Source organism: Panthera uncia, chromosome B4 (assembly GCF_023721935.1).
Source record: "Panthera uncia isolate 11264 chromosome B4, Puncia_PCG_1.0, whole genome shotgun sequence".
NCBI classification, from domain to species: Eukaryota; Metazoa; Chordata; class Mammalia; order Carnivora; family Felidae; genus Panthera; species Panthera uncia.
In genome coordinates, this window is record NC_064809.1 from 85,466,158 (window position 1) to 85,488,976 (window position 22,819).

The window sequence follows — 22,819 nt, forward strand, 5'->3', positions numbered from 1 at the left end:
CATAAAATTATTTCATCCAGTACATGTCATAAAAGACTAAAACTTCTATGAGAGAAAAGGATCTGTATGTCTTTTCAATTTGATTCTACTGGTAATGATGATACAAGGAACAAAAACTGGTAAATCACAAAATATAGAAACACTCTGCCTAATCAATAGTGTAAGTCTCTAGAACATCCTCCAAATCAATAAGATATATAATAAGGACAAGAACCACCTAAGAGTAAATGAAAAAAAAAGTGAATTGTAACACAGCCCAGAAACATTATCCAAACTATATTAAAAGTGCATTTAACACAAGAACGTTATCAGTCTTCTTAACTTCAGTAGCACTGGCAACAAATAAAATTTATCTTTCCTTCTTCATACTAGAGAGTCATAACATTCCCAAAACCTCACCAAACTACAAAACAAATAGTTTTAAAGTATTCAGACCACCTTACCACTTTGCTAGAGACTCCCCATCTGCAGGCTTTTTGCAGTATCAAGACCAAAGTTTATAATTACTAAAGTCAATGACCGGTTATTGTCAGAGATGTGCATTATGAATTTAATTTCTAGTCAGAGAAAAAGCAATGTAGGGAAACCTCATTGAGAATTGGGTGTTTTAGATAAATAAATTTTAGGGGGCGCTGGATGGCTCAGTCAGTTAAGCAGCCAAGGCCATTTGAGGTTACAAGATCAGCTTGATTTCAGCTCAGGCCATTATCTCAAGATGGTGAGGTCAAGCCCAGCATGGCACCCCATGTGCTGAGTGTGGAGCCTGCTTATGATTCTCTCCCCCGCCTCCTCCCCTCCCCCCACTTTGTGTCTGTCTCTATCTCTCAAAATAAAACATAAAAAAAATAGGTAAATTTTGCCAAATTGGTAAGAAGGAGGCAAATAATATATTGAGCCGCACATGCCAGGCCCTTGCTGGCTGTACTTCAATCACAAATATGATGTCATCCGAGCCTCACAGCACCCCTGCATGGTAGGAACTATCATCTCTGCCTTATACAGAAGAAAGGAAGCTGAAACTCACAGCATTAAGTACACTTAAGCATAAGTGGCAAATGTGGAATGAATCCAGTCCAATACCAAGTCCTATGTTTTTACCGTGTCATACTGTCTTCTCTTAGCTACCCAAGTTTTTCTTTTTTTTTAACATACTTTTATTAATGTTTTTATTTGAGAGAGAGAAAGAGCATGAGCAGGGGAGGGGCAGAGAGAAAGGGAGACACAGAATCTGAAGCAGGCTTCATGAGTCAGCACAGAACCTGACATGGGGCCCGAACTCACAGACCATGAGAGATCATGACCTGAGCCAAAATCAAGAATTAGCCGCTTAACCCACTGAGCCACCCAGACACCCAAAGTTTTTTCATTTAGACCATGTTTTAGATAATAAATGATCATAAAATGGGAATGAATTTTAGAGGTAAATTTCCCTTTTAGCACAAAAAAATGGAACATATTTTCTTAATGTCTCAGAGATAATCATCAATATGGAGATTTTGTTTTGTTTTCTTTATTAGCCCTCTAGGTCAAACTTTTGATTATTCCACTTACATCATTGTGTATCCCACTAACACCTCATAATAGTAGCTTTACACACACACCCACAGCCCTTCAAGTTTGGTCTTCCAGTCCGCTGTGGATGGGTAAACAACCAGGTTGTTTAAGAACTGTAGGTTTATTAAGAGTCATTAAAATTCCGGTAGAACTCAGAAAGTCAATTCCGTGTCTTTGTAGGAAGCTCTTTGAAATCACTGTTTCAGAGGCCTCCTCACTTTATTTCCTTACTTCTAGTAAAAGTTATATCCTAAAAAACTGACATTTCAGAAAGCAGGACTGCAGATAGAAAACCACCTTCAGATACATGAAATGTCGATATAATTATACATTTATACAGTTTGGTCTGGCGTTTCTCGCCAACAATCTGACTTCTAAATATAGACTCTAGCAATGATTTATGGAGATGACAATTGAATCCTTTACTTGCCCATTAGCATCACTTTAAAATATTGTTTGTTGTAACGATACTATACCTCATCCTATCCAGTCTTCTTAAGGGAACAGTGTGAACTTTCCGGTAACAATGAAGGTTATCACTTGTGCACATCCTGAATGCCAAGCATTCTATGTGCAGTGACTTGTTAATTCTCATAACCAAACAGGTATTCTAGTAGTGGCTGTACACATTCTGCTCTTTCAACTTTGGGGTGCCAGTCATATACATCATAATATGAATAATGCTCTTTAGGGATGGAACCCAATTATGAGTGGCCTAAAGGTCAGTACTATTTTGACTCCCCTATCATAGGAACTAAGGAATATAAGGTTTAGAAAGTTACACAAATGATGGAGATACTTCAGAAAAAGAGGTCTTAATCACTGTGACAAGCCGCATCCTACAATTTCCTACAGATAGGGGGTAGGGGGATGCGATAAGACATGCCGATTGTGCTAAATATCAATGTCCCCCCAAAATTCCTAGGTTGAAATCCTAACCCCCAATGTGATAGTATTCAAAGGTGAGGCCTTTAGGAGCTTATTAGGACCTGAAGGTGGAGCCCTAACAAATAGGTTTAGTACCCTGATGAGAAGAAAAAGGGCTTGCTCTCTCTCTGTTCTCTGCCATAAGAGGATACCACCAGAAGGTGGATCCTTATTAAGAACCAGACCATGCTAGAAACCCCATCTCAGCCTTCCAGGCCCCAGAGCTGTGAGGAATAAATGTATGCTGCTGAAGCCAGCCAGTCTATGATATTTTGTTATGGAAGCCCCAACTGACAAAGACCATATTCATAGATGCAGACACTTAGATACACACGCACCAAACACTCACAATGTAGAAATGGCCTAGGTTAGCTTCAGATTATCCAACAATAGCTATGAATCAGTCTGTTTTTCAACAGTGCTCTAGAATAAACCAAGATCCAGGAAAGCCCTGAGCACTGTAAGAGCTCCCTCAAACCTAAGGGCAGCTTGAGGAGCCAGCACGCCACAGACTAGGTTCTTCGACAATAACCCTGCTCGTCTGAGATCCGTAGGAGTCAAAACATACTTAACTAATGGACTTGGCTGATACAGTGCTGTGGCTGATGCCAAATTACCAGCCTTCTAAATAAACTCCAAAGGTGAGAAGTGACCTATTTCAGATCTATAATCATGCCTATCATAAATTTATACTTACACTTGAAGGTTTTTGCATTTACCTGGAGATGCATATTCATCATGAAATATTTGGTTATCAAGTTTCCTTAGATTTAGTTCTTCTATAAACCCAGACCTGTCTTTTATCCTGAAAGACAAAGTGCTGCAAAATGCAAGTGACTTCCAAGGGAGATCTACAGCTAATGGTTTGAAGGACCCCATGTGCAACTTCTACAAGAACAATCCATCAGAGGACAGGCACCATCACCACCCTACATAGAGAGTTCTACTTCAACACAGTGAGGATCAACCATTTCTGAAGTCTAATTAAGAGCCCATTCATTTTTTTTCATTTTTCACTAAGTATTTATTGAGTGCCTACTCTAGGTCTAACACTAGGGTTAGCATTAGACACTGAGATGAGTAAGGAATAGTCCTTGTCCTCAAGGAACACACAGGCAAGTGAAGGAGGAAAATATAAAAATAAATGATAGAACACCCAGCAGTGCTAACAAAATTTGAACCAAGTGCTAAGAGAGTCATCAGCTCTGCCTATGGGTAGTGCAGAAGCTTAAGAAAAAATTCACACACATACAAAGCAACATTTCTAGTGATTTGTGAAGGACAACTAGGAGTTTGCCTGGTTAAGAAGCTGAAGAAGACCGCTGGAATCAAGTTTCTTCTTGCTGTATCACTAACTGTAAGCATGTGAGAGAAAAATGTTCTTCCGGCTCTCATTATACAAGTGCTTTGTCCTCCCCTCGATTATATTTTCTCTGACTTTAAAGTGGGTAATCAGGGAAGATTTACTAGGTTGTTATTTGGATTGAAACAAAATATGCTGGAGTCAGGTAGAAACTACTGTTGTTTTTAAAATATTTTTCTGAGTCCATTTAAAATATCTGCCACAGTATCTTGACTTTTCAACAGCTCGCGTTGTGAAAACATGAGACATTTTTCTTCAAAAAGTATAACTGAAAGGTCACAATTAAATTAAACATCAACATCTATTAAGATCAAGTTAATACCCCTGAAAAATAGATGACTCTTCCAAGTGTGTATTTAAATTGGCAGCTGGTGACTAGTATAACATGTTCCACATTGTTACACCACAGCAACATGCAAGCTATTATGTGAATGCAAAAATTGCTGATGTGATGATTCCTGAGATCGTTTCCAGTAAACTCTAAGAGCTAAGCTACCTATGAAACAATAGTATCAGATCAGTTCTACGATTACCATGACTTTAGAGAACTCCAGAGCTACCTCCAAAATCTAAGCAATTCCTTCATTATGGGACAATAATATACCCTGAACCCAACTGCCTCCTCAACTTAAAGATAAAGATCAAATATATTCTGGTAGAGAAAAACTAAGGTAAAAACTCATGATATTTTGGCAGACCTATAGCTCCCATGTGTAATCTTCACAGTTTGTCGTTAAAGAAGTCTCTGAGGGTGTCTTGAGCAGGGTTGCTCCATCTCCTTGTCTCTTTCTATCAACAGTCCACCCCAGTTCATCCAATGAGGAAAGAAAAAGTACCCAATTCCTACACTGCTCATATATATATTCTGCATGGTACTAGCCTTGATTTCTCTGCCTACAGCACATCCTTATGTACATGCAACCTCTAGTCCTGTCGACAACAGATGTGCAAACTCTGTTACATGACTTCCACTCATCTGATCAGAGTTCCTACTCAGAAAGGTTGAAGACAACCATCTGTCAACACTGCCGTCTCACACTCGATTACAGCTAAAATCAGAGGCATCAAACCAAGGGAGACATTGACCAAAATATTTGCCATTCCTTGAGAAATGCTGCTTGCCCAGAACCGCTGACATTCACCTTGCTAACAGAAATACCTTCTTGGAATCTGTGGTATTTGTTTTATGTCCAGCTGGTCACTTTCATTTCTGATCTCATGCTAAGGTCAGAGTTGTACACTTACCCCATCAGAACCTAGGAGCCATGGTCTGTTATTGTCCGGTCCAATTTATGAAGGAGATTTTCAAATTAGGACAGCGACCAGAGATGTGCAGAATGGCTATTTACAGACCACGTGCTTCCTCGGAAGCACCTGGGAGCTGGCAGGGCACGATGGTATGCACTGATAGGAAATGATACAAATGACAAATGAGCAATGTCTAATTATTCCAGTGCTGCTCAGACACAGAGACAAAGACAAGAAAACTGAGAGTTAGGGATGAAACTCCATCCTCCTCTAACCCTATTGTGTGTATTGCACTACATATTAATGTAACATCAAGCCCTATTTTTAGATCTCTGCAATCCACAGGCATAAATCATTCTGGTGCCACAAGTCACCTCTGAGTTAGCAATGCCAAGTTTAACATTTTGCAGGATCCTACTAACAATATAATTGAAAGCAAATGATATTTAAAATGAATAGTGGTAACTGTAATAGAATAGCATTATCCTATAAATAGATTTTTTGCGAGATTAAGTAATAATTAAAAGAAAAAGTGACAAACGTGCCACTTAGCTAATTCTATCTTCACAATAGCTCTCAGGGTTGAATTTGGAATGCCGCTCTTCTGCAAAAAAAAATGCAAATGGAACAGTCTTGTTTTCTTTTTACATAATACTGATTAATCCACAGTGGTTTCAGCCAAGAAGGTTGTCTCTGAATTGAACATCTGATTAAAGAAGGAAAGACACAGCACAACTAAAGCCATGAGCTGATCAAAGTGTTACTTTCTATGATAGTCCATGACCATTTTTGATGAAACAGAATTTAAAGCTAAATCTTCCCTCAACTCAGAAATCCTCCTCCCAAAGTTAGTAGAGGAAAAAAAAAAACACTTTTACTTTTAAATTAATATTAAACCAGAATGTAATGTGCTTCACATGAAATCCACTAAGAAATGGCAAGAATGGAAGGGGATCTCACCGTTTTATATAGCCAAGCAGATACAATTCACTACATATTTTCAAGATAAACAATAACCAGTCCTCAAGTAAGAGGACACGATAGCACCATTTGTCACACATAATTCATCTTAAATTTACCTGGTATTTGAGGTGACCATGTGTGTTAGATAACTGGCTTTATCCAGAAGAGGAGAAACTCCTCCTATCTTTATGACCAGAGGTAGTTTTGCAGCAAGGTTCCCAATAAAGTGAGATTCCCACCCTCCCACATGTAACAGGAGTGAGGAACACTTTTTTCCTTAATGTTTACATTGCAGAGGGATGGCTCCCGGGTCCTTAAGGAAGATATTCCTGGGTCATAGAGGTGAGGAAACGTCCATAAGGTTTTCAGAAGGATTTATATACTTTTCAAAGGCAGGAAACAGTACTTACAAGTTTGCTAAAGGAAGTGTTCTAGGAAAAAGGGAAAAAACAAGTCTCTTCCCTTATTTTCAACAGGGAAAATTAAACCTCTTAATTTTTATTTGACCTTACACCATATAGGTTCAGTATGATAATCATAATGCAAACTCATTTACGGAAGATATGTGATTACTGCAAGTCCCCAGAAGAGAAAATCAACAAAATGGGTAAAACAAAAATGCTTTCTAGACCATTAAATCAGCACAAATTAATACATCATGCCAAACCACATGCATTATGGACTGCAATGATTATTGATAATATATTTCACCAAGGGAAAAGCAGACTCTTAATAACCCTTTGTCTTCCTGTCCATTTCTGACAAGGATGATGATTTCATTTTTAATTAGTTCAGAAGTAAATGTATAATGATAACCAAAGGGAAACATTTTTGCCCCTCTGCATGAGATTATCTATACAATCGTTAGCCATTAAAAATGTATTATACTGAGTACAAAGGGTAGCTTTGCATTCTTTTAAATAATGCATGTTACCCTACAAATGACAAAAAGTATAGCAGAGATTAGGTAAATGAATCAACTTAGCAAAATTCCCAATCAGTCCTATAGTCAGAACAGGTATTTGGCTGATATGATGTATCCCAGACATGTAGTTCAAACTACTTAATGAACTTTCTACCTTTATGTAGTAATTTTCCACTAAGTGCTCTTATACAGCATCATCTAATGTTAGCATTAAGAGGGATGTGTAATACCAATCAATAGCCAAATAAAACAAAACCACCAGAAGTTAGAAGGGGATAATGCAGAGAGTAATGCTTTCTGATGAGACCTTTAGAGGGCAACATCAAAAGGAATCATCCAGAGGCTGCAGCCATTAGTAGATCACATGCACCATTGAAGATGTTGCTAACACAGCTCCTATTTGATGAAAAATGGGTGCAATCTTAGTTCTTGCTACATGTGCCTCAATTCCTCTAGAGAAATGCTTCAATAAAAAGGAATATCATAAAAAAATAAAGGTTTAACGAAAACACTAAGCAGAATCCTAAAATCAGACATCATCCAAAAAGTTTTCTGGTTTTTGGTGTTCGGGAAGGTGGAGAAAGGGGCAAAAAGGAAGGAATGCTCAGTGCTGTCAAATCTAAAATCTGCCCTCAGATCTGATGTGTTCGGCAAATTAAAAGGAAGCCTAAGAGAATCACTAAAGAGGACATCCTGGCCTGCTAGCCAAGAGAGACTCTGTAAAGCAACAGCTAACTTTTCTTTAGTCTGTTCTCCTTTAATTTACATGAAAAGAGACGCTGTTTCTCCAACACTCATCCCGAACTTCCTACTGTGAAGACAGCTGCCTTATTTGCCTTTCAGCAAATTAAAAGTTAAAATAGCCTCACTGTCAGGAGTAGCAGCAGCAATGGAGATGCTTGAAAAAGCTTCCTTTTACTGCAGTGTATTCCATTTCTCAGAGACCACCTCTACCTTTTGACTCCGAGAGAAATCTCTCAAAAAAGGATACCCTTCCTTTACGAACTCAGGATCACACCCTCTGCTGCTCCCCTCATTGACAAAGATCAAGATAAAATCCCTAACAAGGAGGATTCTGCTTTCTTAATGCTCCTCGTGCACTGATTTTTTGCTTTCGTATTCACCCTCTATCCATCACTGCTAATAAAAGTTATTAATAACATTAAAAGCAAAACAAAAGTTTAGGTCATGCTGCAGTTTGGGCAAAAGTGTAAAAATATCTCTAATATTTTCTTTACAAAAATGTTGAGAATGAGGAGCAATGAGAGCTCATAAAGCCAGTAGGAAAAAAAGAACAAAAAACAAAGACACCATTTCTTCCAAGCAGCAAAAGGGAACATCAAATAAATGCCATCTGAGTCCTAAGTTTGGTTTGCATGTGATTTTTCCAGACAAACCAAATTCTGTGTCCAAAATGAAAATCAAGTAGTGACTTCTGAAGAATCTTCAAAGCCATGTTTTCTTAATTTCAGTCTAAGGACCTCAACATTTTCAAGATTCTGACTCAATGAACTACAATTATTTTCTTAAGCAAGGCTTGCATCCACAGAGGAAATGGAAACAGGAGGCCTGGAAGAAGAATTAGTTCATGAGGATCATATTACTGGACATCTTAACTCTTCTGCATTTATATTTTCCTTGGTGTAAATTCGTAACAACAACCCCTTCTTTCCTCACTTAGCATACACAAGCTCACTGTTTCATTTTGTTAAAATCCCCTGGATGACTGAAATAAAAATGCTACTAAATAAAATATAAATTACTGTAGTATTTATTACAATAATATTATCATTACTATCAACCAGAGGCCATTAAAATTTGTTTTAATTTTGCCTAAGCCATAAAGAATATTGTCTAAAAAATCATTTTTTCATTCATAATCTTTTCATAGCTTTTTTTTTTTTTTTTTTGCCATACATTAGGAAAAGCTACATGGAAGTTTTTGTCAAGTATCATTTCTAATGAATAACAATTATTTAGATAATGCAAAACTCATAAAGTCTCACTAATTAAAGATATGTTGTTAAACCAACAAAGAATATATTGGGTCAGACTGCTAAACCTCCAAGTAGTAAACTTTTAATAACAGTATAAATTATTACCATTACCAGGCCCATTAAATATGTGTTCAGATTTAATATTGATAATAATACTATGGAATTGAGCTTATATTCCCATTTTATAGAAAGGCAAAGTGCATTGCCCAGGCTGACACAGATACTAAGTTATAGAGCCAGCCTTTGAATCAGAATCTACTTGAATCTAAAGTCCAGGATTTTAACCACTACTTAATATTACAGGGTATATTTATGTCAATTATCACTGTTGTAAATATATGGGTTGTTTTATTGGTATGATTCATAACACTAACAGTCCCAAAAGATTCCTCCAAGAATTTTATTTTTATTAACAATTTTGGTCATAGTTCTTATTTGGGACATATTCTAATTCAAGGGCCTCACTCAACTGAACATGGGCTGATAATTATGGATTAGTTGAAGTGCAGTGTGATTTTGGTCATTTAGGCAAGGTCAATTTTTAAAACTATCAATTCCTTTCTTTTTAAATTTTTTTTTGGAATATTGACCTCCTTTTGAGTAATTCCTCACCTATAATTTGGCTAGCTTCCATTTTTATTTTAATCTCAAGCCTAAAAGAGAAAGTAAAGAATTCATCCAGATTAGACATCATCAAGCTAAAAACTAACAAGAGTTACCTTCTTACTGTACCAAGACTGTGTATGCCTCCCTCCCCAGGCCCCCATTTTCCAAGTTTATATAACAGATCATCTTTATGCTGTTGCAGAAGATCAGTATTTCACATTGTACTGATTTTTTTTTTCAATTTATGACAGCATATTACAAGAGCTGTGTATGATTTTTACAGTTCATGAGTCTCTAGCCTTGGATCAAGCCACGCTGCAGCTCAATCTTCTTCAGTACTTGTTAGCAGAGGCCATTGTAACAAAACCAAAATATATAGAATACACAGTGTCAGCTCCAAATCCTAGACCATAAACTCAGGTGGGCAAGTAATACAACTTTTTTAATATTGATGTTTCTGTAACAGTGTGACAGAAACACCTCAGTAAATTTAAAGATGTAGCCCCTCATCTACACCCTCACCTGCCCTCCCCAAAGTCCTGGTTTCCCAAGGTTATATCCAATTTCCATCCTGAGGAGGAAGCTTAACTGTACCACATTCTAGAGTAGGGGGTGAATCTGACCCTCAAATGCCATTGATCTGCAATGGTATTTTCTCAGATATCCAGCTTCCTTCCTTGTCCTTGGTCACTGGCCCAAGGAGGTTACTGCCCGGTGTTCCCTCATGCTCAGCCACAGTAGCCCCCTCACTTCTAGATGCCTCAACATTAAAATCATTTGGCTCTGTTCCTCTCAGCATCCCTCTGTGGTCTAACCTCCCAAATAAAGGGAAGTCAAAGGAATAACAAAAATAGAATGGAGAGAGAAAGGCTGTATTAGCTAATCTTGGAAAGTAATATCCAACCGCATTTTAAAGTAAAAGTAAATATGAGTTCTTTTTTCTGTGTATGAAAACAAATAAAAATAATTGATCGGACTTTCACAATACTTAGAGGGTATCCCAAATGGAATTTTTCAAAGAAATATAACAAACAATCCTAAAATACGTATGGAACCACAAAAGACCATTTCTTTCTTAAGAAAGAACAAAGCTGAAAGCATCACATCCCTGATTTCAAATGATACTACAAAGCTATGTAATTAAAGCATTATTTAGTATTGTGTTGGCATAAAATACAGACACATAGATCAATGCAACAGAATGCATAGCCCAGAAATAAACCTACTCATATATGGTCAATTAATTTATGACAAAGGAGACAAGAATATAAAATGGGGAAAAGACAGTCTCATCAAGAAATGGTGATGGGAAAACTGGAAAGTAACCTGCACAAGAATGAAAGTGGACCACTAACCTACACCATAGACAGAAATTAAATCAAAATAGATTAAAGACTTGAATGTAGTACCTAAAAACCATAAAACTCCCTGAAGAAAACCCAGGTGGTAAACTTCTTGACATAGGTCTTGGCAATGATTTTTGTGTGTCTGATACCAAAAGCAAAAGCAACATTAATTCAGAAATATATATGCACTCCTCTATTTATTGGATTCTTTACGATAGCCAAGATATGGAAGTAACCTAAGAATCTACCGACAGATGAATGAATAAAGATGTGGTGTATAAACAGACAAATATTACTCGGCCATAAAAAGGAACGGGATCTTATTATTTGTGACAACATGGATGGTCCTACAGAGTATTAGGCTAAGTGAAAGAAGTCAGACAAGACAGATACCATATGATTTCACTTACATGTGGAATCTAATAAAAACCCACCAGAAACTGGTGGTTGCCAGATGGGAAGCAGGTAGGGAAGGGCCGAAATAGGCGGAAGCTATTAAGAGGTATAAACTTCCAGTTATAAAATAAATAAGTCATTAGAGTTCGGAGTTGAGGCCCTGGCTGGCCAACGAACTCACAAGTGTAGGGAGTATGCTACGTTAGGGGCAAGTCTTTCGCTAACACCACAAGGGTCCCGGCTTAATGACTGGAGTTTGATAGTAATTCTTGCTGCAAGCATAAAAAATTAAAATAAATTAAGTCATGGAATTGCAAAGTACAGCAGAGGAAATACAGTCAAAAATATTTTAATAACATTCTTTGGTGACTGATGGTAACTACACTTATGGTGAGCATTGTGTAAAATACAGGATTGTCAAATCACTATGTTGTATACCATAAACTCAGAAACCACTGTATGTCAACCCTACTTCCATAAAATGTTTTACTTAAAAATAGGACTACCATATGATCTAGCAATCCCATTTCTGCATATTTATCCAAAGAAAATGAAAACACTAACTTGAAAAGATATATGCACCCCCATGTTCACCGTAACATTATAAACAAGCTCAAAGATACAGAGAACAGATTGGTGACTGCCAGATGTGGAGGGTGGCAGATGGGAGAAATGGGTGAACTATTTTTGGTTTTTGTTTTTAGTTAAAATAATCTGATTTTTTTTAAAGCTGCAAGAAGAAGTTTTCTAAGGGGCTTCTAGGAAACTTTTGTTCTGAAAAGAAAAAGGAAAAAAAAAGAAAAAAAAGGAAAGAAAGACACAAAAAGAAAAGGTCCCCCTCCCTCCTCTCCTGCCTCCCTGTTTGTGGCACTGATGTGAGGATATGATGTCTGGGACCATTTTTTAAACATAAATTGACAAGCTCAAGGATGAAACATTGATGTGATGAAGAAGGCCAAAGTAGAGTTGGGGTGGGGGGAAGCGAGGGGAAGAGCCAGGATTCTTTATGACCTCACAGATGCTGCCCCAACTCTGCCTATTCTTGGCAAACGAGTCATTAAATATTTTGCTGAATGGCTTGGGCCATTTCAACCAAGCACTTGCAGCCCAGAATGAACCTTACTGATTGTGTTGGCCAAGGATGGGATTTATACCTAGGCTTCTGTGATGCTGAAAACTGTTCCCTTGGTTTTCTGGGGACAGGGGCAGGGGGTAGCAGGGTAGGGTTAGGGGGAGAAGACTGCTCCCAGGGGCCCTCTGCTGAGGACCACCTTGCCAACCCTAGACTGCTGACACCTATTAGGTTTTGAGAAAAAAAATCCTATCTTGTCTAAGTCATTTGTCTCCATTTCTGCAACATGATGTTTCCTGCCTTAAAGCCACCTGTGTTGTCAAACAAGCACAATAAGGTATCAGTTTTTGGAATGTGACACAATACCACTAAAGTTCATCTTTTAAAAAAACGGGAACCTATTCTCGGGACTTCAAATGTGTGCTACGTGACTTCCCTAAATTTCTCTTTGAGGGACTGAGGAGCACCTCAAAAGAGATAGGTAGCCATCCCCTAGAGCAACTAACACTAGGGCGCAAGAGGCCCAGATGACCACATTTAGAGATGACACATCTAAAGCATGAAGCAAGATCTTGTCGGCAGAGAAAACACAGTCTTCCAAATATGAGTCCACAACCAACTGCACAGTGACAGAAGCTTCTAATTATTGGTGTTCTTTAAGCTGTTATCCTGTGCTCAAATACAAACGGCATGCTCTTGACTCTAGAGTCAGTAGCGACAGGGATTTCTTTATTGAAGTGGCTAATTCTCCCAAACAATTAAGGGGGGAGCCTACAGCCCTTGGTAAAAAATGACAGGGATGTGGGGATAATGGCATTTGCAAATTTAATATCATAAAAATTTTTCCTCTAATTTGGGGTCCTTGCTGCTTTTTCATGTCCACTGTGAGACATAAGTTATAAGCTTTATTGTTGTACTCCAATGCCTAGAACAGAGTCTGGCAAAGAGCAGGCAGTCTCTGGAACAATCACAGTCACAGAAAAGGATGTTGCTGGGGCGCCTGGGTGGCTCAGTCGGTTAAGCGGCCGACTTCGGCTCAGGTCATGATCTCTCGGTCCGTGAGTTCGAGCCCCGCGTCAGGCTCTGTGCTGACAGCTCGGAGCCTGGAGCCTGTTTCAGATTCTGTGTCGCCCTCTCTCTGACCCTCCCCTGTTCATGCTCTGTCTCTCCATGTCTCAAAAATTAATTAAAAAGAAAAAGTTAAAAAAATTTAAAAAAAAAGAAAAGGATGTTGCTATGGGTTGAGCTGTGTTCCCCCAAAATCCGTATGTTCAAATCCCGACTTCCAATACCTTGCAAGGTAACCACATTTGGAGATAACTTCTTTGAAGTGGTGATGAAGTTTAACTGTGGCTGATAAGGTGGGGTCCTACTCTAATATGACAGGTGTCCTTATAAGAAAAAGAGATGCCTATGACCAGAGAAGAAGACCATATGAGGATATAGCAAGAAGGTTGGTCATCAAGCCAAGGAGAGAGGCTTCGAAACCAAACCTCCCAACATCTTGATCTTGGACTTCTGACCTCCAGAACTGTGGGAAAAGATTTATTCCCATTGTTTATGCAACCAGTATATGGTATTTTGCCATGGTAGCTCTAGCAGCTAATATAGATGGGAATATATATGTTTCACTACAAAATATATTGCCAAATTCTAAAAACTGCCCATTATTTTTGTAAGCTGAAATTCCTTTCCCTTTTATTGATTAGTTCTTGTGTTTTGGATGTGGTATACACTACATGATATTTGTATTGTATTTTTATTTACAATAATTCACAATAGATTTAATTTTGCTATTCTAAGATACTTCCAATTTTGTTTTCCAAATATAACCAAATGTGAATTATAGGAAGTGTATTTTTAGGAAAGCAGACATTTAGATCTCAAGTTCCACATACTGACCCAGCAAATTCAATCCAGGTCCCCGTATCTTTTTTTTCTATTACCGCAAAGCCTGATGTGAGGCCCAAACCCACGAACTGTGAGATCATGATCTAGCCGAGATCAAGAGCCAGACACTTAATGGATTGAGCCACCCAGGTGCCCCCCGCCCCACATCTAACAGATATGTTTAGGTTGATGATTTAATGCTTACCATTCAAGTGTCTAATCTCGATGAGATTAGTACAATGATACACTAAAATATGGTTAAATACTAAATTTCCGTAATATTCATATATTTGGGGTACTATTTCCTTTTTTTCTCTTTGTACCTCTGGTGCACAAAGTTGCATTACTCAATTACTCATAATCTCTGGCTTATAACATATTCTTATTATTCATAATTGTATGACCCACTTTTATTCATTTATTTAGCCATTTTTCATAATATAAGTAGGAACCATGAATCTCCTCACCTGAAAGAAACAACAACACTCTAATCATAACCCATGTTCAGCTATGTGGTCACCTCATATGACATCCCTTTCAATTCCTGAGACAATAACCATACTGCATTCCATATTCATAATTCCCTTGACATCCTTGTTATACAGAACTACTACGTCTCCCAGTATTTAAGAGATATTTTAGTTGTTAACTTTATAAAAACAGTATGTTGTAAATGATTTTTTAGAACTTGAGTTTTTTAACTTACTATTATATTGCTAAGATTCATTCATATTTATAAACGCTGTACTTCATTCAACTGCTGTATATTATATTGTGAATATACATCACAATTTATTTATCTACTCTCCTACTGATATGCACTTGGATTATTTCCAGGTTATACCCTAAATAGCACTGACATGAACATCCTTGTATGTGTTTTCTGTTATACATGTAAACAAGTTTCACTTGATACCTAGTAGTGGAATTTCTGGAATAAAGGATATGTGAATCTGCAATTTTTTCTAAAATGTCAGTATTTTCCAAAATGATTGCACCAATTAGGTCCCTGACGAGCAATGAACATCTACCAGATCTATATTCTCTCCAACAATTGATATTATTAGGCTTTTAAATTTTTTGCCAAAAGAAGAGTATAAAATAATATTGTATAATTGTCTCTATTTGCATTTCCATCATCACTAAGGGATATGAGGCGATGGAATGAACATCTCTTCACATGTTTGTTAGTCATAAGAGTTTCTCTTCTATGAAATACCTATTAAGATCTTTTGCCCATGAGGCTCCTGGGTGGTTCAGTCGGTTGAGCATCTGACTCTTGACTTCAGCTCAGGTCATGGTCTCACAAACATGAGATAAAGCCCCATGTCCAGCTCTGTGTTGGGTGCAGAGCATGGTTAAGATTCTCTCTTTCAACCCCTCCACCCGTCCCCCACATGCAAGCATATCTCCCAAAAAATTTTTTTAAAAAAAGATCTTTGCCCATTTTTCTAATTCATTTGTAGGAGATGTTTCTGTGCTCTTGACGCCATTCTTTAGACAGTAGTGTATATTGTGAATAACTCCCCCTAGTTTGTTATAGGACTTTCAATTTAATGATCTCTTGAACTCAAGTTTCTACTCTTAATATAGTAAAAATTACGTTTTTTATAATCAACATGTTATATGCATTATTTAAGCAATATTTTCCTACCACTAGGTCTAAAACACATTCACCGACATTTTCTACTAAATGTTTAAAGATTTGTTTTTGGTATTGAAGTCTTCATCTGAAGTCGATCTTTTTATATAGTGTGGGATAAGTATCTAATTTCATTTTTCTTGACCCTTAATGAAATTTTCAGGTTTTGATGTCCAGTTTTAGAAAACTATTACACAATTCTAAAATAAGCTATCCCAAAATTCTGATATTACTTACATAATACTTTCCTAAATGAAAGAAAATCTTGCATGGTAGAAATATACGTTGCTAATTCCTTCATATACACTAAAATGATAACAAAAAAAGAGAAACAGGAAGGTGATTTTCCTAACAACTAAGCATTCCCATTCCCTTCCTTAAGACATAGCTATAAATCTATCATGACTAACTGAAACACATATAAACATACACAAACCACACACAGAAAGCCACAGCAATGTGGAAAAGGCAAAAACACTCATAGCTTCACATAACAGCTTCCATTTCCACTTTTGCATTCATACTATGATTTGTTTTGCAGTCATTTTATATCAGTTATTTTTAAATCTACTCTAAAATTCAATTGAGTAAACCTGTTCTATGTATAAAATTAATTCACAAATAAAGAAATGGCATACTAAATAGTAAATCAATTGCCAAATATCAACTATCTCAGAGGAGCTCTTGTTTCTCCATTTCTCCACCAATTTACTCCGTAAAAGTAAAAGGGTTTAACTTTTAATCCATTTAACAAACGTCTATGATGAGCAAAGCAGTGCACTAGAGAGTAAAAACAACACAAATTTGCTCCATGATATAATCAGGGAACCATAAATAAATTTAAAATGGGACCAATTATGATAAGTTATATAATAGAAATGCCCACAAATGTTGATTGAGTTCAATTATGTTTGTATTTACTAAGCACCTAAGGATATGTCATTGTACGTTTCAACAATCTCATTGAATAGGCATTTTTTAAAATTTCTTTTTCAAGAAGCTACTTCATAATTTCATGATGTTGGAAATTCAGAATAGAAGTAATCAACAGGAGTGTAATTTGTTAGGCAAAATCTATTGGCAGGCACGTCTCGGACCATAAGATAAACACTGGCACAGAAGATGATAAATGTTACCAACATCTGATAAAGGCTTTTCTCCAAGCCCAAGAGAGAAGACGAAGAACTGAAGAATAGTCTTTTCAAACTCTCACCTCCTACAGTGTTTATAGTCAGACAGTTACAGGCAACTCAATTACTTGGCTTTAGGTTTCCACCTGATCCAAGCACCGGACAAGTTCTACATAAAATTATTAGGCTTTTTAATGCCTAGTCCAGGTCCTCTATTTTCCAGTCTTCCCTATCTTGACCTTTGCTACACTCCCACTGCTTTTATTCAAAACCTCTACCAGAGCATCCCATCCGGGACTTCCAGTCACAATGGACTTATCATGATTTCTGTGACCTATCCAAGTGGAAATCTAATTCTGCCCTCTACTTCTCCTATCTCAAGGTTCTGTTTGGTATCACATCCCCTTTGGGCATGTTCCATGGCAATCCCAGCCTAATCTCACAAATTATGTACATAGATATGAGAAATTTGTCGAGGCTCCATTATTCCCTAGGGAATGAAGATAATCATGAAGCTCTCAATTCAGGTTACACACACATCTAAAGAAAACCCTCTGCACTTGTAGTCCAAGGACTTGATCAAGTCCAAAGTCCACAGTAATTCATATGTAAGATTGAGTCAGTCATTTAACTCTCCTGAGACTAGGTCAATTTATTAAATGGAAGAAACAATGAATTCACCTGAATGCTGTAGGAAATTACATGAAGAAAGCACTTGTAAACTATAAAGTGATCTAAACTATAAGTGATGTTCCCTTCATGGCAATGATAAACCACCAGGAGAGATATTTAATTAGCCTTCCCCCAAGACATCCTGTCGTGATGCTTACTTCACCTATACTAGGAATAAGACTGCCAAAAATTTTGTAGTAGGGGAGAGGTTTCATTTTTAGAATCACGCCTTCATTTAATCATTGACCCATTCATTTTAAAAAAAAAGAAAAGTGAAGGCCAGGCACTGGAGATAAAACAGTACACAATTCCTGCTCTCATGGAGTTTATATTCTGTGCATGGTTCAAAGCAACTGCAAAGTGTGGAGACATTGCAGGCACAAAGGGGACCACCAAATTCCCAGGTGAGGACACTTACTGAAATGAGTGTCATCTTTGTTTTTCATTGAAACAAGGGAGGCCATGCTGATATACATCCACCAAGCAGCCTGCAAAACCAGCGTAATCTTGAACCACATGATGTGCTCCTTGATTCTCAACCAGCAAAAGACAAAGTAGTCTACGTGAGACCCATAAATTTCATAACAGAAAGTCTAATGAAATAGTTCTGCACTTGAGAAAGGACATTTGCTTTCTGTTCCAGTAACACATTAATTCTTTGATAGTAACAGCAAATACTCAGGGATCACTAGACTCTAGGTACTGTTTTAAGCAGATGACATTCTATCCCATTTAACCATTACAACTTGATGCCATGGGCACTATTATTACCATGCCATTTTATAGAAGAGGGGGAAATAAGGCATAGAAAGGTTAAGAAATTTATCCTAGGTCACACATCTCTTTTTATTCAAATCCAGGCTGTCTGATTACACAGTCTAATCTATACCCACCATGTTATAGATTCCTCTCATTAGAGTGACTGATGATTATAATATACAAAGGGCAAAGAACCAGTGTTTAATGTAACCTGTCACTCCAGAACTCATTCATAAGAGACAGGGTACCTCCAAGAACACCATTCCCTCAGGCTTGATGTGAACGGCACCCCATAGGAGTACACAATATACAAACAACATCACCTCACACAATGAACCTGTATCTCCATCATAAACCATTCTTTCTCAAGTTGCTTCTCTACCAAAGAAGGCCCGGTCCCCTCTTTTCTTTCCAGGCACAAAGTCAGTTATCATTCAGGCCTGGCCATATCCTCCCTGAAGCCTTTCTGGGCTCTTCCACCTACCTCAAAGATCTGTTGATCTCTTCTACACACACTTACTTTATGTTCAGTTTACTTTATGTACACTTTGAACTACTGCTTAACATTTGGTTATGTAATGTTTTGCAGTTTACCGAACATGTATTTACTCAGCTACATGTAAGTCTGTTGAGAACAGAAAAAGGTTTTGATTCCCTCTCCTGGTTGCTCGGCACCCCCTCATGCCCACAGACACACACCTTCCATACCTCATATTGTACTAAAAGTTCAATAAATGCTGTTTGGATAGTTGGCAGACTAATTGATTAATCTATTGAATAAATATTCAGCTAAACTTAAACAGCCTCCATGATTTTCTGTACTCAGACATGGATACACACACAATGTGTGGGTCAGTGAGCTGATGAAATGAAGAAGGAAATAAATAAAGCGTTCATTGGGAAATTACCCTAAATATAAAAATCACAAGAAATGGGAATGTATTAGGATTTAATCTAAAAAGTTTTAAGGGGAGAACCGGCTAAGTGAAAAAGAAAAAGAAGTAGTTTTATACATTTAGCATTAAAGTAGCTTCTCAGGATCTGAAAATCAAACGCTTTAGTCCATCAAGTTTGCCATTTTCCCACTGGAGATGTAATACATCAACCACATTTCACGTACATCTTAAAATTCACATGACTTGCACCTTCTATTTTATTTCTTTCTTCTACTCTCTACCCACAGGCCCACACACGCGCACACATGTACTCTCTATCCTAACTAACCCCCTTGCCTTAAAAAAAAAAAAAAAAAATCACCATCTGACCATGAATTACTAGTTCTGAGTCATCAAAACCACACCAGAGAAAGTTTTGTTCATTACCTTGGGCTCCCTCTGCTGGGTCTGCAGGAGTAAAACATACAATTCTGTAGAATTGGAGGTTATGGAACTCCATTCCCCCACAGAACTTCTCCTGTTTTACCTAAAATTAAATTCACTATCTAACAAAACACAATCACTTGAAAACAGAAGAGATTTAGGACCTGGATAAACTAGTAACGATATATCAAGACAAGTGGCTTTTAAGAAACTACTAAACAAATCAGTGTTCCTTGCCCATGTTTATCTTCATTGGTAGTAGAATGGTGGAATTCAGCAGGGGAGCTCAGATATTAAAGAGACAGGGATATAAAACTGTACCGAAGAAAATAATCACAAGAAAAAAGATCTGGACTACACATGTGTTTGTCAGAAGCAAATGCAGATGAAGAGGACAAAGTCCAATTTAAAGCCTCTCAGTAAGGTTTCTAAGAAAGAAAAGACGGCATTGGCCAGGCAGTATCCCTAAAGCACTACAGATCAAAGCTGTTGTTAACATTACTGAAATATAGTAGCAAATCCGATAGTAAAGAGTATATTGAGCCTACGGTCACACCGCCTCCCCCAAACATCCTAAAATCACAAAGTACATTTGCATTTACTAAAGATAATAGCAGGGCGCCTGGGTGGCTCAGTCAGCTGAGCATCCAACTTCGGCTCAGGTCATGATCTCACTCACAGTCTGTGAGTTCGAGCCCTGCGTTGGGCTCTGTGCTGACACCTCAGAGCCTGGAGCCTGTTTCGGATTCTGTGTCTCCCTCTCTCTGACCCTCCCCCATTCATGCTCTGTCTCTGTCTCAAAAAAATAAAGGTTAAAAAAATTTTTTTTAATAAATAAAGATAATAGCAATGTAATTTATGCATCAAAATGGAAATGGTAGATATCGATTTCTGTCAGAAGGAAGTATTATTTCTCATTTAATTGATTTGGTGCTAATTATAAAAGAGAGTGGTTAAGTTGTACTAAAACAAACCATCATACCAGGAAAAAGAATGAAACTAGACCTGAGATCTCTAAAACTCTGGAAAATATGGTCTATATTTTTTTCCCTTTAGACTGATTTTCTGCAATGAAGATCTTAAACCAGTCCCAGGGTGATATTATAAAATCATCAAGTACTCAGAGAATTGTATACTCCACAGCCTTGAAATCTAGGACCTGAGCTTTTCTCTACAGAGTCCAGCACGGATCCTGGCATAACCTCAGGTTACTAAAGACCTTTGGCAGTAGCTCTTCTGATGTTGCCAGTCTATCTCCTGTCTCCACTGTCCTATCATGAGCGGCCATAAAGGGTTAACCAAGACTCCAGCCCATGAGTAGCTACAAAATTTGAGACGCCCAGTGCAAAATGAAAATGCAGGGCCCCTTTTTCAAGAAGTATTAAGAACTTCAAGACAGTGGCAGCAGAGCAGGAAGTCAACCAAGGAAACCCTTCTAGGCACAGCCTGTAAATATGGAATCCTATGCAATCCTATGGTCACAAGCCCATGAAGCTGGCCTTGCTGGAGCCCTAGGTTAGTTTAAGGTTAGCAATAACAGTGTCTTCATGGATCCTTCATCCCCAACATCAGACAAAGATGCCAACCTCATCTTATCATCCTCAAAGCATTACCTTTGCAAGAGAGATATCCTTGCTAAAACAAACACGGTTCGGTTTATTTCCCCAAATACATGCTGGAACCTGTTAATAGGGCATGTTTTTTATTCTGTCCAAATTTGGTTTGGGAAACAGAGCATCTGTTGAGAGAACCTAATTCATGCACATCTCTTTTTTTCCTTTCTTGTGAGGGGCTGTTCAATTTAAGTGCTTAAAAGCACAACCTCCAGGGTCAAACCACCAGGGTTCAAATCCCACCTTCACCACTGACCATCTATGCAAGTTTGAACAAGTCACATTACTTTGCTGAATCTGTTTCCACTAGCAACCAGTGTTAGAACTGCTTCATTAGGTTGCTTACCAGGATATAGTGAGGTATAATTTATAAAGAGTTTAACTCAATGCTTGGCACACAATAGTGATGGACTCGGCATTATCATTACATCATAATTACTTTTAAATGTATTGGAATATGGGTCATAGAAACCCAGCTGGTTGTCTACGAGCCACCTGGTATTTAAATTTCAGTTGTGCTCAGTGTGGTTTAAAGGACTGTCTTAAATAAAACTTTTGTTATAGCCCCAAGTTCTCCAGATTTTTAAAGGTCTTTATTTATTCATTTACTTCATAAACATATATTGATTCTCTAATCTGTCATAAGCACTATGCTGGATATTAGCGATATAAAAATTGACACGATTAAATCTCTGCTTTAAATGGACTCACTAACCAGACACGTAAATGGATAATTTTAATGTAATGTGCCAAGCACAACAATTGCTGGAAGAAAACTCTCCAAGAATGGCTCTTATTTCTACACTTTCTGCAAAGGCATTAACCAATATTTTGTTTCAGACTAGCTATTCTAGAATGTTTGCATACCACACACCCTTGGAAGACACAGTGTCTCCCTCTCCAGGGCAGAGGGCAGATTTGTTTTCAGAACAGAATAATTAAGATAATGTGTCCTTCCAGGGTAAAGTTTGGGCAGATTTTCTAGCCACCGCCTTTAAAGGACTGGGGTTTCCAAAGTTTCCTCAATTGTGCCACAAATCCATTGTGTGTGTGTAGAAGGGGATACTCCATGTGGAGGAAACAGAGGTATGGGACACCATCATATGGATGCATAGCTATAAACAACACAGTCGTGTCGACAGGTATGAGATACAAAGTGGGGAAAATGAGGCCGGGAAGCAATGCAATGGCGGAATCTTAGGGAACTTCGTGTGCCAACTGTAAACTTATTTCATAATGACTTTAGGTAATGACCTGTATAGCTGTTGAAAAGTTATGCATTTTCAAATCAATTTTTTAATACAGCAACATTTTTCCCAATAATCCACTAAATAAATACACTGTAAGACATGATATACTGAAGTTACAGTTTTAGGGAGACACACTCACCAACTTAC

At 37.7% G+C, this 22,819-nt stretch overlaps 1 protein-coding gene and 1 non-coding gene across 2 annotated transcripts in view; one reads left to right on the top strand and one right to left on the bottom strand.

The window, feature by feature from the left end:
- The window catches only part of TAFA2 (TAFA chemokine like family member 2), a 517,570-nt gene that overhangs the window by 397,611 nt on the left and 97,140 nt on the right, over positions 1-22,819 (bottom strand). The gene's annotated exons all lie outside the window — the stretch shown is intronic.
- LOC125920537 (small nucleolar RNA SNORA62/SNORA6 family) lies at positions 11,454-11,605 on the top strand. Its single transcript, XR_007457116.1, has one exon. It is a non-coding gene; the product is annotated as a small nucleolar RNA SNORA62/SNORA6 family (small nucleolar RNA).